The sequence below is a fragment of the Triticum urartu genome, chromosome 2A (genome assembly GCF_056163025.1).
Source record: "Triticum urartu cultivar PI428250 chromosome 2A, HENAU_Tu73, whole genome shotgun sequence".
NCBI classification, from domain to species: Eukaryota; Viridiplantae; Streptophyta; class Magnoliopsida; order Poales; family Poaceae; genus Triticum; species Triticum urartu.
This window is the reverse complement of record NC_141874.1, coordinates 334,275,545-334,288,594: the sequence shown is the minus strand read 5'-3', so window position 1 is coordinate 334,288,594 and position 13,050 is coordinate 334,275,545.

Genomic DNA, 13,050 nt, shown 5'->3' with positions numbered 1-13,050 from the left:
AATGATGAGTGGACAGGTGCAAGATGTGATAAACAGATTTGAAGAGGCCATGGAGAAGATAGATGGCATGGAGAAGACGTTTGAAACAAAGCTCGATAACAAGTTTGTTGAATTGCTTTCGCGTTTTCCACCACCACCACCGGCTGCTCCTGCCGCACCTCTGCAACAACAGCAACAACATCGACTACCTCCACGTCGGGAAACAGCCCTCCGCCGAGCGAGCCGTGTCCCTCTTCAGTCGGGCCAAACTGCTGGTGCTGCTGTTGATACTTCTGTGGCTCCTACTGCTGATGTGGAGGAGGATGATTATGTGGGAGATTATGAGGATGAGGTTGATCAAAATCAGAAGTACGTGCCACCACCAGCACAGCAACCACCAGGTCGTCCACATGCAAATAATGGCAATGGTAGGGCTCACCCTCAGGTACGAGATCATGACCATCTCCCTAAACTAAAATTGAATATTCCACCATTTGAGGGTAGATATGTTTCTGATATATATCTTACTTGGGAGTTAGAAACTGAACAACGATTTACATGTTTACAATATCCCGAGGAGAGACGTGTTCCTGCTGCTGTTTTTGCATTCACTAGTTTTGCATGTGTTTGGTGGTCTGAGCATTGTAGATTATATCCTATTCCGGCTACTTGGGCTGCTTTGAAAACTTCTATGCGTACTCGTTGGGTTCCACCATATTATCAACGTGAATTACTTCAAAAATTGCAGCGCTTAAGACAGGGGGAAAATTCTGTAGAAGAATATTATCAGGAATTACAAACTGGCATGATTAGATGTGGTATTGTTGAGGAGAATGAAGCTATGCTTGCACGTTTTATGGGTGGATTAAATAGAGAGATTCAGACGATTCTAGAGTATAAGGAGTATACTAATATCACTCATTTATTCCATCTTGCTTGTAAAGCTGAACGTGAAGTGCAGGATCGACAGGCATTGGCGTGGACTAACTTTTCTGCAGGTCGACCTTCATCATGGACACCATGTGCATCATCTACTTCCACACGTTCTGCTACACCGGCGCCTCCGTCGGTGCCACCTCCAACCGTGATACAATAAAGCAGGCACAATCACCACTATCTGCCAAGAGCACACCTTCTGGGCCTGCAAAGAGCTCTTCTTCACCCATGGCATCAACAGGGCAAACACATGATATTATTTGTCGACGTTGCAAGGGTGGAGGTCATTATGCGAGAGAATGCCCATCTAAGCGTGTGAGGATTGTTACTGAGGATGGTGGGTATGAGTCCGCTAGTGACTATGATTAGGAGACTTTGGCTCTTATTACACGTGAAGAACACGGTGGAGACGATTCTGATCATGAGACGCAATACATGGCTCCTGAAGATGCTGACAGGTATGAATGTTTAGTTGCTCGACGTGTTTTGAGTGTGCAGGTTACACAAGCTGAGCAAAATCAGAGGCATAATTTGTTCCATACAAAGGGAGTTGTGAAGGAACGTTCTGTTCGCGTGATCATAGATGGAGGGAGCTGCAATAACTTGGCTAGCATGGAGATGGTGGAGAAGCTATCTCTCACCACAAGACCACATCCACATCCTTACTACATCCAATGGTTCAACAACAGCGGCAAGGTTAAGGTAACACGTACTGTTCGTGTGCATTTTAGTATCTCTACATATGCTGATTATGTTGAATGTGATGTGGTACCTATGCAAGCATGTTCCTTATTACTTGGTAGACCATGGCAATTTGATAAAAATTCTGTACACCATGGTAGAAACAATCAGTATACTCTTGTTCATAACGATAAAAATATTACTTTGCTTCCTATGACTCCTGATTCCATTTTGAAAGATGATATTAATAGAGCTAATAAAGCAAAACAGGAGACAAATAAGAGTGAAAATCAGATTGTGGCAAAAGAATTTGAGCACCAAATGAAGCCTAATAATAAACCATCTACTGTTGTTTCTGAAATTAAATTGAAAAGTGCATGTTTACTTGCCACCAAATCTGATATTGATGAGCTAGATTTTAGCAAATCTGTTTGCTATGCTTCTGTGTGCAAAGAGGCATTATTTTCATTCGAGGACGTGCCTTCCTCTTTGCCCCCTGCTGTCACTAACATTTTGCAGGAGTTCGCTGACGTCTTTCCACAAGACGTGCCACCGGGATTACCACCTATTTGAGGGATTGAGCATCAAATTGACTTAATTCCCGGTGCTTCGCTACCCAACCGTGCACCATACCGTACCAATCCAGAGGAGACGAAGGAGATTATGCGTCAAGTACAAGAACTGCTCGACAAAGGTTATATACGCGAATCCCTTAGTCCTTGTGCTGTTCCTATCATTTTAGTCCCGAAAAAGGATGGTACGTCGCGTATGTGCGTTGATTGTAGAGGCATTAATAATATTACTATTCGTTATCGTCATCCTATTCCTAGGCTAGATGATATGCTTGATGAATTGAGTGGCTCTACAATATTCTCCAAAGTTGATTTGCGTAGTGGATACCATCAAATTCGTATGAAATTGGGTGATGAATGGAAAACAGCATTTAAAACTAAGTTTGGATTATATGAGTGGTTAGTCATACCTTTTGGGTTAACTAATGCACCTAGTACTTTCATGAGGTTAATGAACAAAGTTTTACATGCTTTCATTGGACGATTTGTGGTAGTTTACTTTGATGACATATTGATTTATAGCAAATCTTTGGAGGAACATTTGGAACATTTACGTGCTGTTCTTATTGCTCTACGTGATGCACGTTTGTTTGGAAACCTTGGAAAGTGCACCTTTTGCACCAACTGTGATGAGGACATCAATACCATTGTTACACCCACAGCCCCTACTGTTACATATACTGGACCAATTACTAGAGCTCGCGCATGCCAATTAAATTACTAGGTACTTTCGTTTCTTGGTAATGATTCTAATGTTCATGAGATTATGATGCTGCCTAAATTGGATACATTTGTTTTGCTTTCAAATGAAGGGCCTAGCTTGGAGAAGGATGAACATTGGAGCAAGAACACGCATGAAGTTGATGGCATGCGCAAGGGGATCAAGAACGGAGTTACAAGTGATGATTTCCGGACTTTGAAGCCGCCATAAGGAGTGCATGGAGCCATGGACGAAATATACAAGATGCCACTTCATAATATTCGTCCATAGGCTATTCTAGGTGCTGCGTCACCTTATTAATGGGCCAGGCCCATGTAATTTCGAAATACTTAAGTATAGGCTATTTTTAGAGTCCGTATGTGTGGGGAAACAAGAGTTAGGGTTGGTTTCGGACCCCACCCTCAAGGGCCACGAAATTCCCCTCTCTTCCTCCATATATACAGCCCTTAGGGCGTCGTTTAGATTTTGGGTTTTGTTTAGATTAAAAGTTCGCCATAGCTGCAACTTCGCGTACTTCGTTTGTGTCCAACACCAGACCAAGACGTCACAGAACCCCACCTTGATCAATAAAGCTTTCATCTTATATTCGCAATATCCAGATTGCAATCTCAGTTTCTTGCTTGTTCTTCGTTTGCTCGCAGGAAACAGGCCCTCGTGGTCAGGTTGATCGTGCTCCTGCGTGGTCAATAACCCCTCGGAAGTTGGTTTAGCGATTGCTAAGGCGCGACGTCTCGCACGTTCGTAGTCGGATCGTCAAGGTCGACTCCCACAGAAATCGATAGCCACCATCTCATCGAAACATCGGGACACCTTAGCCTCTATCAAGTGGTATCAGATTTCCAGGTTGCTCGGTGAGATTTTACAGTTTTTCGTAGATTAGATTGAGTCTGTTCTTCATACCTACAGTCCACGAAAAAGCCACACAAAAAAATTAGGGTTAGTTCATCATATCCAAACCAATCTGAGCCTTTGCATAATCTTTTTAGGGTTTTTGCTTTGTTGAATTTGCGGTTGCATCGTCGTGTCAAGTTGCTGGTCTTAGAGTCTAGTCTTTTAGAGTTTCGAGTTCTGGTCATAAGTTGTCACGCCGCCGCCGCACCATCATCATCGCCCATCTACCACTTTTGCTTATCCGCCACCGCTCTGAATCCATATCCATATACCACTACCAATCCGTATCCATATACCACCACCAATCTCTATCCATATACCACCACCGCTACCATATACCACCACCGCTGCCATATACCACAACCATATATCCACCACCAATCCGAGTTCTTCTCATATTAGGTTTGTTCTTGAGATCAATCTCAATTCCGATTCGTGTTTCCTTGCCTGCGTAGGTCTCGAAAAAAAGAGTCTGGAGACCCCCTGGCAGTTTTTAGGCCAAAATTTTCACGGGCAAAAATATTTTTTCCCTATCCTATTTTTAGGCTTTTCTGAGTCTTTTGAGCCACGTGCCATCATAGTGATTTTTTGTCGCACTTTTTCGTCGTCGCTGCCCTGATTTCCGAAAAAAAAGTGGAAAAAAAAAATTTCCGAGCCCATCCTATCAGTTTGACGAGGGAAGAGTTTTGAGACACTCGCCACTATAGTTATTTTTCACAAAAAAAAAGAGGAGCACAAAAAAAAAGAGGAGCGCAAAAAAAAAAGAGGAGCGCAAAAAAAAAGCGAAAAAAAAAGTTCCAGAGTGTGCTTTTCCCTTATTTACGTGCAGCGCCGTGATTTTGTTAGTGTTCTAGGCTCGCGTCTCTAGCACGGTCTAGCCTAGGACCAGCACAGTACCGTCGTTGAGCGTTTATTCAACTTTGCATCTCTGAATTGATTATTGCTGACCCTTTTTGCTACCATACTATAAGCCTTCCCAGCTCCACATACCTCTACGTCGTGCGTTTGACTCTCCCTGGCAATCGCTCTATCCAAGCTTTTGAGAGTTTTGACTACAACGGTTGCCGATCACCGCCTGCTGCTGGGTAAGAACTGGTAAGAATTTGAGATTTGCTTGACGGATTTGTGACACCCGCCACCACCACCTCTTGTTAGTATTCTGTAGGATCATATTCTTGTGTGTTTTCTATTGTTGCTAACCATGGCAGGATCACAAGCCGACGAGACTGACTGGGCGAACATGACGAATCAGGAGTTGCATGATAAATTTCAGCAAATGATGAATGGACAGGTGCAGGATGTGCTAAACAGATTTGAAGAGGCCATGGAGAAGAGAGATGACATGGAGAAGACGTTCGAAACAAAGCTCGATGACAGGTTTAATGAATTGCTCGCGCGTCTTCCACCACCACCACCGGCTGCACCTAACGCACCTCTACAACAACAACAACGACGACTACCTACACATCGTGAAACAGCCCTCCGCCGAGCGAGCCGTCTCCCTCTTGCACCTGGCCAAACTGTTGGTGCTGCTGTTGCTACTTCTGTGGCTCCTGCTGCTGATGCGGAGGAGGATGATTTTGCTGGCGATTACGAGGATGAGGTTGATCAAAATCAGAACTACGTGCCACCACCAGCACAGCAACCATCAGGTCGTCCACATGCAAATAATGGCAATGGTAGGGCTCACCCTCAGGTACGAGATCATGACCATCTCCCTAAACTAAAATTGAATATTCCACCATTTGAGGGTAGATATGTTCCTGATATATATCTTACTTCGGAGTTAGAAACTGAACAACGATTTACATGTTTACAATATCCCGAGGAGAGACGTGTTCCTGCTGCTGTTTGTGCATTCACTAGTTTTGCATGTGTTTGGTGGTCTAAGCATTGTAGATTATATCCCATTCCTGCTACTTGGGCTGCTTTGAAAACTGCTATGCGTACTCGTTGGGTTCCACCATATTATCAACGTGAATTACTTCAAAAATTGCAGCGCTTAAGACAGGGAAAAAATTCTGTAGAAGAATATTATCAGGAATTACAAACTGGCATGATTAGATGTGGTATTGTTGAGGAGAATGAAGCTATGCTTGCACGTTTTATGGGTGGATTAAATAGAGAGATTCAGACGATTCTAGAGTATAAGGAGTATACAAATATCACTCGTTTATTCCATCTTGCTTGTAAAGCTGAACGTGAAGTGCAGGATCGACAGGCATTGGCGCGGACTAACTTTTCTGCAGGTCGACCTTCTTCATGGACACCACGTGCATCATCTACTTCCACACATTCTGCTTCACCGGCGCCTCCGTCGGCTGCCACCTCCAACCGTGATACAATAAAGCAGGCACAATCACCACTATCTGCCAAGAGCACACCTTCTGGGCCTGCAAAGAGCTCTTCTTCATCCATGGCATCAACAGGGCAAACACATGATATTATTTGTCGACGTTGCAAGGGTGGAGGTCATTATGCGAGAGAATGCCCATCTAAGCGTGTGATGATTGTTACTGAGGATGGTGGGTATGAGTCCGCTAGTGACTATGATGAGGAGACTTTGGCTCTTATTACACGTGGCGAACACGGTGGAGACGATTCTGATCATGAGACGCAATACATGGCTCCTGAAGATGCTGACAGGTATGAATGTTTAGTTGCTCAACGTGTTTTGAGTGTGCAGGTTACACAAGCTGAGCAAAATCAGAGGCATAATTTGTTCCATACAAAGGGAGTTGTGAAGGAACGTTCTGTTCGCGTGATCATAGATGGAGGGAGCTGCAATAACTTGGCTAGCATGGAGATGGTGGAGAAGCTATCTCTCACCACAAGACCACATCCACATCCTTACTACATCCAATGGTTCAACAACAGCGGCAAGGTTAAGGTAACACGTACTGTTCGTGTGCATTTTAGTATCTCTACATATGCTGATTATGTTGATTGTGATGTGGTACCGATGCAAGCATGTTCCTTATTACTTGGTAGACCATGGCAATTTGATTAAAATTCTATTCACCATGGTAGAAACAATCAGTATACTCTTGTTCATAACGATAAAAATATTACTTTGCTTCCTATGACTCCTGATTCCATTTTGAAAGATTTTATTAATAGAGCTAATAAAGCAAAACAGGAGAAAAATAAGAGTGAAAATCAGATTGTGGCAAAAGAATTTGAGCAACAAATGCAGCCTAATAATAATAAACAATCTAGTGTTGCTTCTGAAATTAAATTGAAAAGTGCAGGTTTACTTGCCACCAAATCTGATATTGATGATCTAGATTTTAGCAAATCTGTTTGCTATGCTTTTGTGTGCAAAGAGGCATTATTTTCATACGAGGACGTGCCTTCCCCTTTGCCTCCTGCTGTCACTAACATTTTGCAGGAGTTCGCCGACGTCTTTCCACAAGACGTGCCACCGGGATTACCACCTATTCGCGGGATTGAGCATCAAATTGACTTAATTCCCGGTGCCTCATTACCCAACCGGGCACCATACCGTACCAATCCAGAGGAGACGAAGGAGATTATGCGTCAAGTACAAGAACTGCTCGACAAAGGTTATATACGCGAATCCCTTAGTCCTTGTGCTGTTCCTATCATTTTAGTGCCGAAAAAGGATGGTACGTCGCGTATGTGCGTTGATTGTAGAGGCATTAATAATATTACTATTCGTTATCGTCATCCTATTCCTAGGCTAGATGATATGCTTGATGAATTGAGTGGCTCTACAATATTCTCCAAAGTTGATTTGCGTAGTGGTTACCATCAAATTCGTATGAAATTGGGAGATGAATGGAAAACAACATTTAAAACTAAGTTTGGATTATATGAGTGGTTAGTCATGCCTTTTGGGTTAACTAATGCACCTAGTATTTTCATGAGGTTAATGAACGAAGTTTTACGTGCTTTCATTGGACGATTTGTGGTAGTTTACTTTGATGACATATTGATTTATAGGAAATCTTTGGAGGAACATTTGGAACATTTACGTGCTGTTTTTATTGCTCTACGTGATGCACGTTTGTTTGGTAACCTTGGAAAGTGCACCTTTTGCACCGACCGAGTATCTTTTCTTGGCTATGTTGTTACTCCACAGGGAATTGAAGTTGATAAAGCCAAGATTGAAGCTATTGAGAGTTGGCCGCAACCCAAAACGGTCACACAAGTGAGGAGTTTCCTTGGCCTCGCTGGTTTTTATAGGCGTTTTGTGAGAGATTTCAGCACCATTGCTGCACCTCTCAACGAGCTTACAAAGAAGGATGTACCTTTTTTTTGGGGTACCGCACAGGAAGAAGCCTTCACGGTATTGAAAGATAAGTTGACACATGCTCCTTTACTTCAACTTCCTAATTTCAATAAGACTTTTGAGCTTGAATGTGATGCTAGTGGAATTGGATTAGGAGGTGTGTTATTACAAGATTTTGCTGAAATTTTCATAAAAGTATGCAACAGGTTTTCCATCTTGTAATAACACACCTCCTAATCCAATTCCACTAGCATCACATTCAAGCTCAAAAGTCTTATTGAAATTAGGAAGTTGGAGTAAAGGAGCATGTGTCAACTTATCTTTCAATACCGTGAAGGCTTCTTCCTGTGCGGTACCCCAAACAAAAGGCACATCCTTCTTTGTAAGCTCGTTGAGAGGTGCAGCAATGGTGCTGAAATCTCTCAGAAAACGCCTATAGAAACCAGCGAGGCCAAGGAAACTCCTCACTTGTGTGACCGTTCTGGGCTGCGGCCAACTCTCAATAGCTTCAATCTTGGCTTTATCAACTTCAATTCCCTGTGGAGTAACAACATAGCCAAGAAAAGATACTCGGTCGGTGCAAAAGGTGCACTTTCCAAGGTTTCCAAACAAACATGCATCACGTAGAGCAATAAAAACAGCACGTAAATGTTCCAAATGTTCCTCCAAAGATTTGCTATAAATCAATATGTCATCAAAGTAAACTACCACAAATCGTCCAATGAAAGCACGTAAAACTTCGTTCATTAACCTCATGAAAGTACTAGGTGCATTAGTTAACCCAAAAGGCATGAGTAACCACTCATATAATCCAAACTTAGTTTTAAATGTTGTTTTCCATTCATCACCCAATTTCATACGAATTTGATGGTATCCACTACGCAAATCAACTTTGGAGAATATTGTAGAGCCACTCAATTCATCAAGCATATCATCTAGCCTAGGAATAGGATGACGATAACGAATAGTAATATTATTAATGCCTCTACAATCAACGCACATACGCGACGTACCATCCTTTTTCGGCACTAAAATGATAGGAACAGCACAAGGACTAAGGGATTCGCGTATATAACCTTTGTCGAGCAATTCTTATACTTGACGCATAATCTCCTTCGTCTCCTCTGGATTGGTACGGTATGGTGCATGGTTGGGTAGCGAAGCACCGGGAATTAAGTCAATTTGATGCTCAATCCCTCAAATAGGTGGTAATCCCGGTGGCACGTCTTGTGGAAAGACGTCAGCGAACTCCTGCAAAATGTTAGTGACAGCAGGGGGCAAAGAGGAAGGCACGTCCTCGAATGAAAATAATGCCTCTTTGCACACAAAAGCATAGCAAACAGATTTGCTAAAATCTAGCTCATCAATATCAGATTTGGTGGCAAGTAAACATGCACTTTTCAATTTAATTTCAGAAACAACAGTAGATGGTTTATTATTAGGCTTCATTTGGTGCTCAAATTCTTTTGCCACAATCTGATTTTCACTCTTATTTGTCTCTTGTTTTGCTTTATTAGCTCTATTAATATCATCTTTCAAAATGGAATCAGGAGTCATAGGAAGCAAAGTAATATTTTTATCGTTATGAACAAGAGTATAGTGATTGTTTCTACCATGGTGTACAGAATTTTTATCAAATTGCCATGGTCTACCAAGTAATAAGGAACATGCTTGCATAGGTACCACATCACATTCAACATAATCAGCATATGTAGAGATACTAAAATGCACACGAACAGTACGTGTTACCTTAACCTTGCTGCTGTTGTTGAACCATTGGATGTAGTAAGGATGTGGATGTGGTCTTGTGGTGAGAGATAGCTTCTCCACCATCTCCATGCTAGCCAAGTTATTGCAGCTCCCTCCATCTATGATCACGCGAACAGAACGTTCCTTCACAACTCCCTTTGTATGGAACAAATTATGCCTCTGATTTTGCTCAGCTTCTGTAACCTGCACACTCAAAACACGTTGAGCAACTAAACATTCATACCTGTCAGCATCTTCAGGAGCCATGTATTGCGTCTCATGATCAGAATCGTCTCCACCGTGTTCTTCACGTGTAATAAGAGCCAAAGTCTCCTAATGATAGTCACTAGCGGACTCATACCCACCATCCTCAGTAACAATCATCACACGCTTAGATGGGCATTCTCTCGCATAATGACCTCCACCCTTGCAACGTCGACAAATAATATCATGTGTTTGCCCTATTGATGCCATGGGTGAAGAAGAGCTCTTTGCAGGCCCAGAAGGTGTGCTCTTGGCAGATAGTGGTGATTGTGCCTGCTTTATTGTATCACGGTTGGAGGTGGCAGCCGACGGAGGCGCCGGTGTAGCAGAACGTGTGGAAGTAGATGATGCACGTGGTGTCCATGATGAAGGTCGACCTGCAGAAAAGTTAGTCCGCGCCAATGCCTGTCGATCCTGCACTTCACGTTCAGCTTTACAAGCAAGATGGAATAAACGAGTGATATTAGTATACTCCTTATACTCTAGAATCGTCTGAATCTCTCTATTTAATCCACCCATAAAACGTGCAAGCATAGCTTCATTCTCCTCAACAATACCACATCTAATCATGCCAGTTTGTAATTCCTGATAATATTCTTCTACAGAATTTTTTCCTTGTCTTAAGCGCTGCAATTTTTGAAGTAATTCACGTTGATAATATGGTGGAACCCAACGAGTACGCATAGCAGTTTTCAAAGCAGCCCAAGTAGCCGGAATAGGATATAATCTACAATGCTCAGACCACCAAACACATGCAAAACTAGTGAATGCACAAACAGCAGCAGGAACATGTCTCTCCTCGGGATATTGTAAACATGTAAATCGTTGTTCAGTTTCTAACTCCCAAGTAAGATATATATCAGGAACATATCTACCCTCAAATGGTGGAATATTCAATTTTAGTTTAGGAAGATGGTCATGATCTCGTACCTGAGGGTGAGCCCTACCATTGCCATTATTTGCATGTGGACGACCTGGTGGTTGCTGTGCTGGTGGTGGCACGTAGTTCTGATTTTGATCAACCTCATCCTCATAATCTCCCAAATAATCATCCTCCTCCACATCAGCAGTAGGAGCCACAGAAGTATCAACAGTAGCACCAGCAGTTTGGCCCGACTGAAGAGGGACACGGCTCGCTCGGCGGAGGGCTGTTTCCCGACGTGGAGGTAGTCGATGTTGTTGCTGTTGTTGCAGAGGTGTGGCAGGAGCAGCCATTGGTGGTGGTGGAAAACGCGAAAGCAATTCAGCAAACTTGTTATCGAGCTTTGTTTCAAACGTCTTCTCCATGCCATCTATCTTCTCCATGGCCTCTTCAAATCTGTTTATCACATCTTGCACCTGTCCACTCATCATTTGCTGAAACGTATCATGAAGCTCCTTGTTCGTCAAGTTCTCCCAGTCAGTCTCGTCGGCTTGTGATCCTAGCATGGTTAGCAGCAATAGAAACACACAAGAATATGATCCTACAGACTACTAACAAGTGGTGGTGGTGGCTGGTGTCACAAATCCGTCAAGCAAATCTCAAATTCTTACCAGTTCTTACCCAGCAGCAGGCGGTGATCGGCAACCGTTGTAGTCAAAACTCTCAAAAGCTTGGATAGAGCGATTGCCAGGGAGAGTCAAACGCACGACGTAGATGTATGTGGAGCTGGGAAGGCTTATAGTATGGTAGTAAAAAGGGTCAGCAATAATCAATTCAGAGATGCAAAGTTGAATAAACGCTCAACGACGGTACTGTGCCGGTCCTAGGCTAGACTGTGCTAGAGACGCGAGCCTAGGACACTAACAAAATCACGGCGCTGCACGTAAATAAGGGAAAAGCACACTCTGGAACTCACTTTTTTTTCGCTCTTTTTTTTGCGCTCCTTTTTTTTGCACCTCTTTTTTTTGCGAAAAATCACTATAATGGCGAGTGTCTCAAAACTCTTCCCTCGTCAAATTGATAGGATGGGCACGAAAAAAAAATTTCACTTTTTTTTTCGGAAATCAGGGCAGCGACGACGAAAAAGTGCGACAAAAAATCACTATGATGGCACGTGGCTCAGAAGACTCAGAAAAACCTAAAAATAGGATAGGGAAAAAAATTTGCCCGTGAAAATTTTGGCCTAAAAACTGCCCGGGGGTCTCCAGATTCTTTTTTTTTCTGAGACCTACGCAGGCAAGGAAACACGAATCGGAATTTAGATTGATCTCAAGAACAAACCTAATATGAGAAGAACTCGGATTGGTGGTGGATATATGGTTGTGGTATATGGCAGCGGTGGTGGTATATGGTAGTGGTGGTGGTATATGGATAGAGATTGGTGGTGGTATATGGATACGGATTGGTGGTGGTATATGGATATGGATTCAGAGCGGTGGCGGATAAGCAAAAGTGGTAGATGGGCGATGATGATGGTGCGGCGGCGGCGTGACAACTTATGACCAGAACTCGAAACTCTAAAAGACTAGACTCTAAGACCAGCAACTTGACACGACGATGCAACCGCAAATTCAACAAAGCAAAAACCCTAAAAAGATTATGCAAAGGCTCAGATTGGTTTGGATATGATGAACTAACCCTAATTTTTTTGTGTGGCTTTTTCGTGGACTGTAGGTATGAAGAACAGACTCAATCTAATCTACGAAAAACTGTAAAATCTCACCGAGCAACCTGGAAATCTGATACCACTTGATAGAGGCTAAGGTGTCCCGATGTTTCGATGAGATGGTGGCTATCGATTTCTGTGGGAGTCGACCTTGACGATCCGACTACGAACGTGCGAGACGTCGCGCCTTAGCAATCGCTAAACCAACTTCCGAGGGTTATTGACCACGCCGGAGCACGATCAACCTGACCACGAGGGTCTGTTTCCTGCGAGCAAACGAAGAACAAGCAAGAAACTGAGATTGCAATCGGGATATTGCGAATATAAGATGAAAGCTTTATTGATCAAGGTGGGGTTCTGTGACGTCTTGGTCTGGTCGTTGGACACAAACGAAGTACGCGAAGTTGCAGCTAT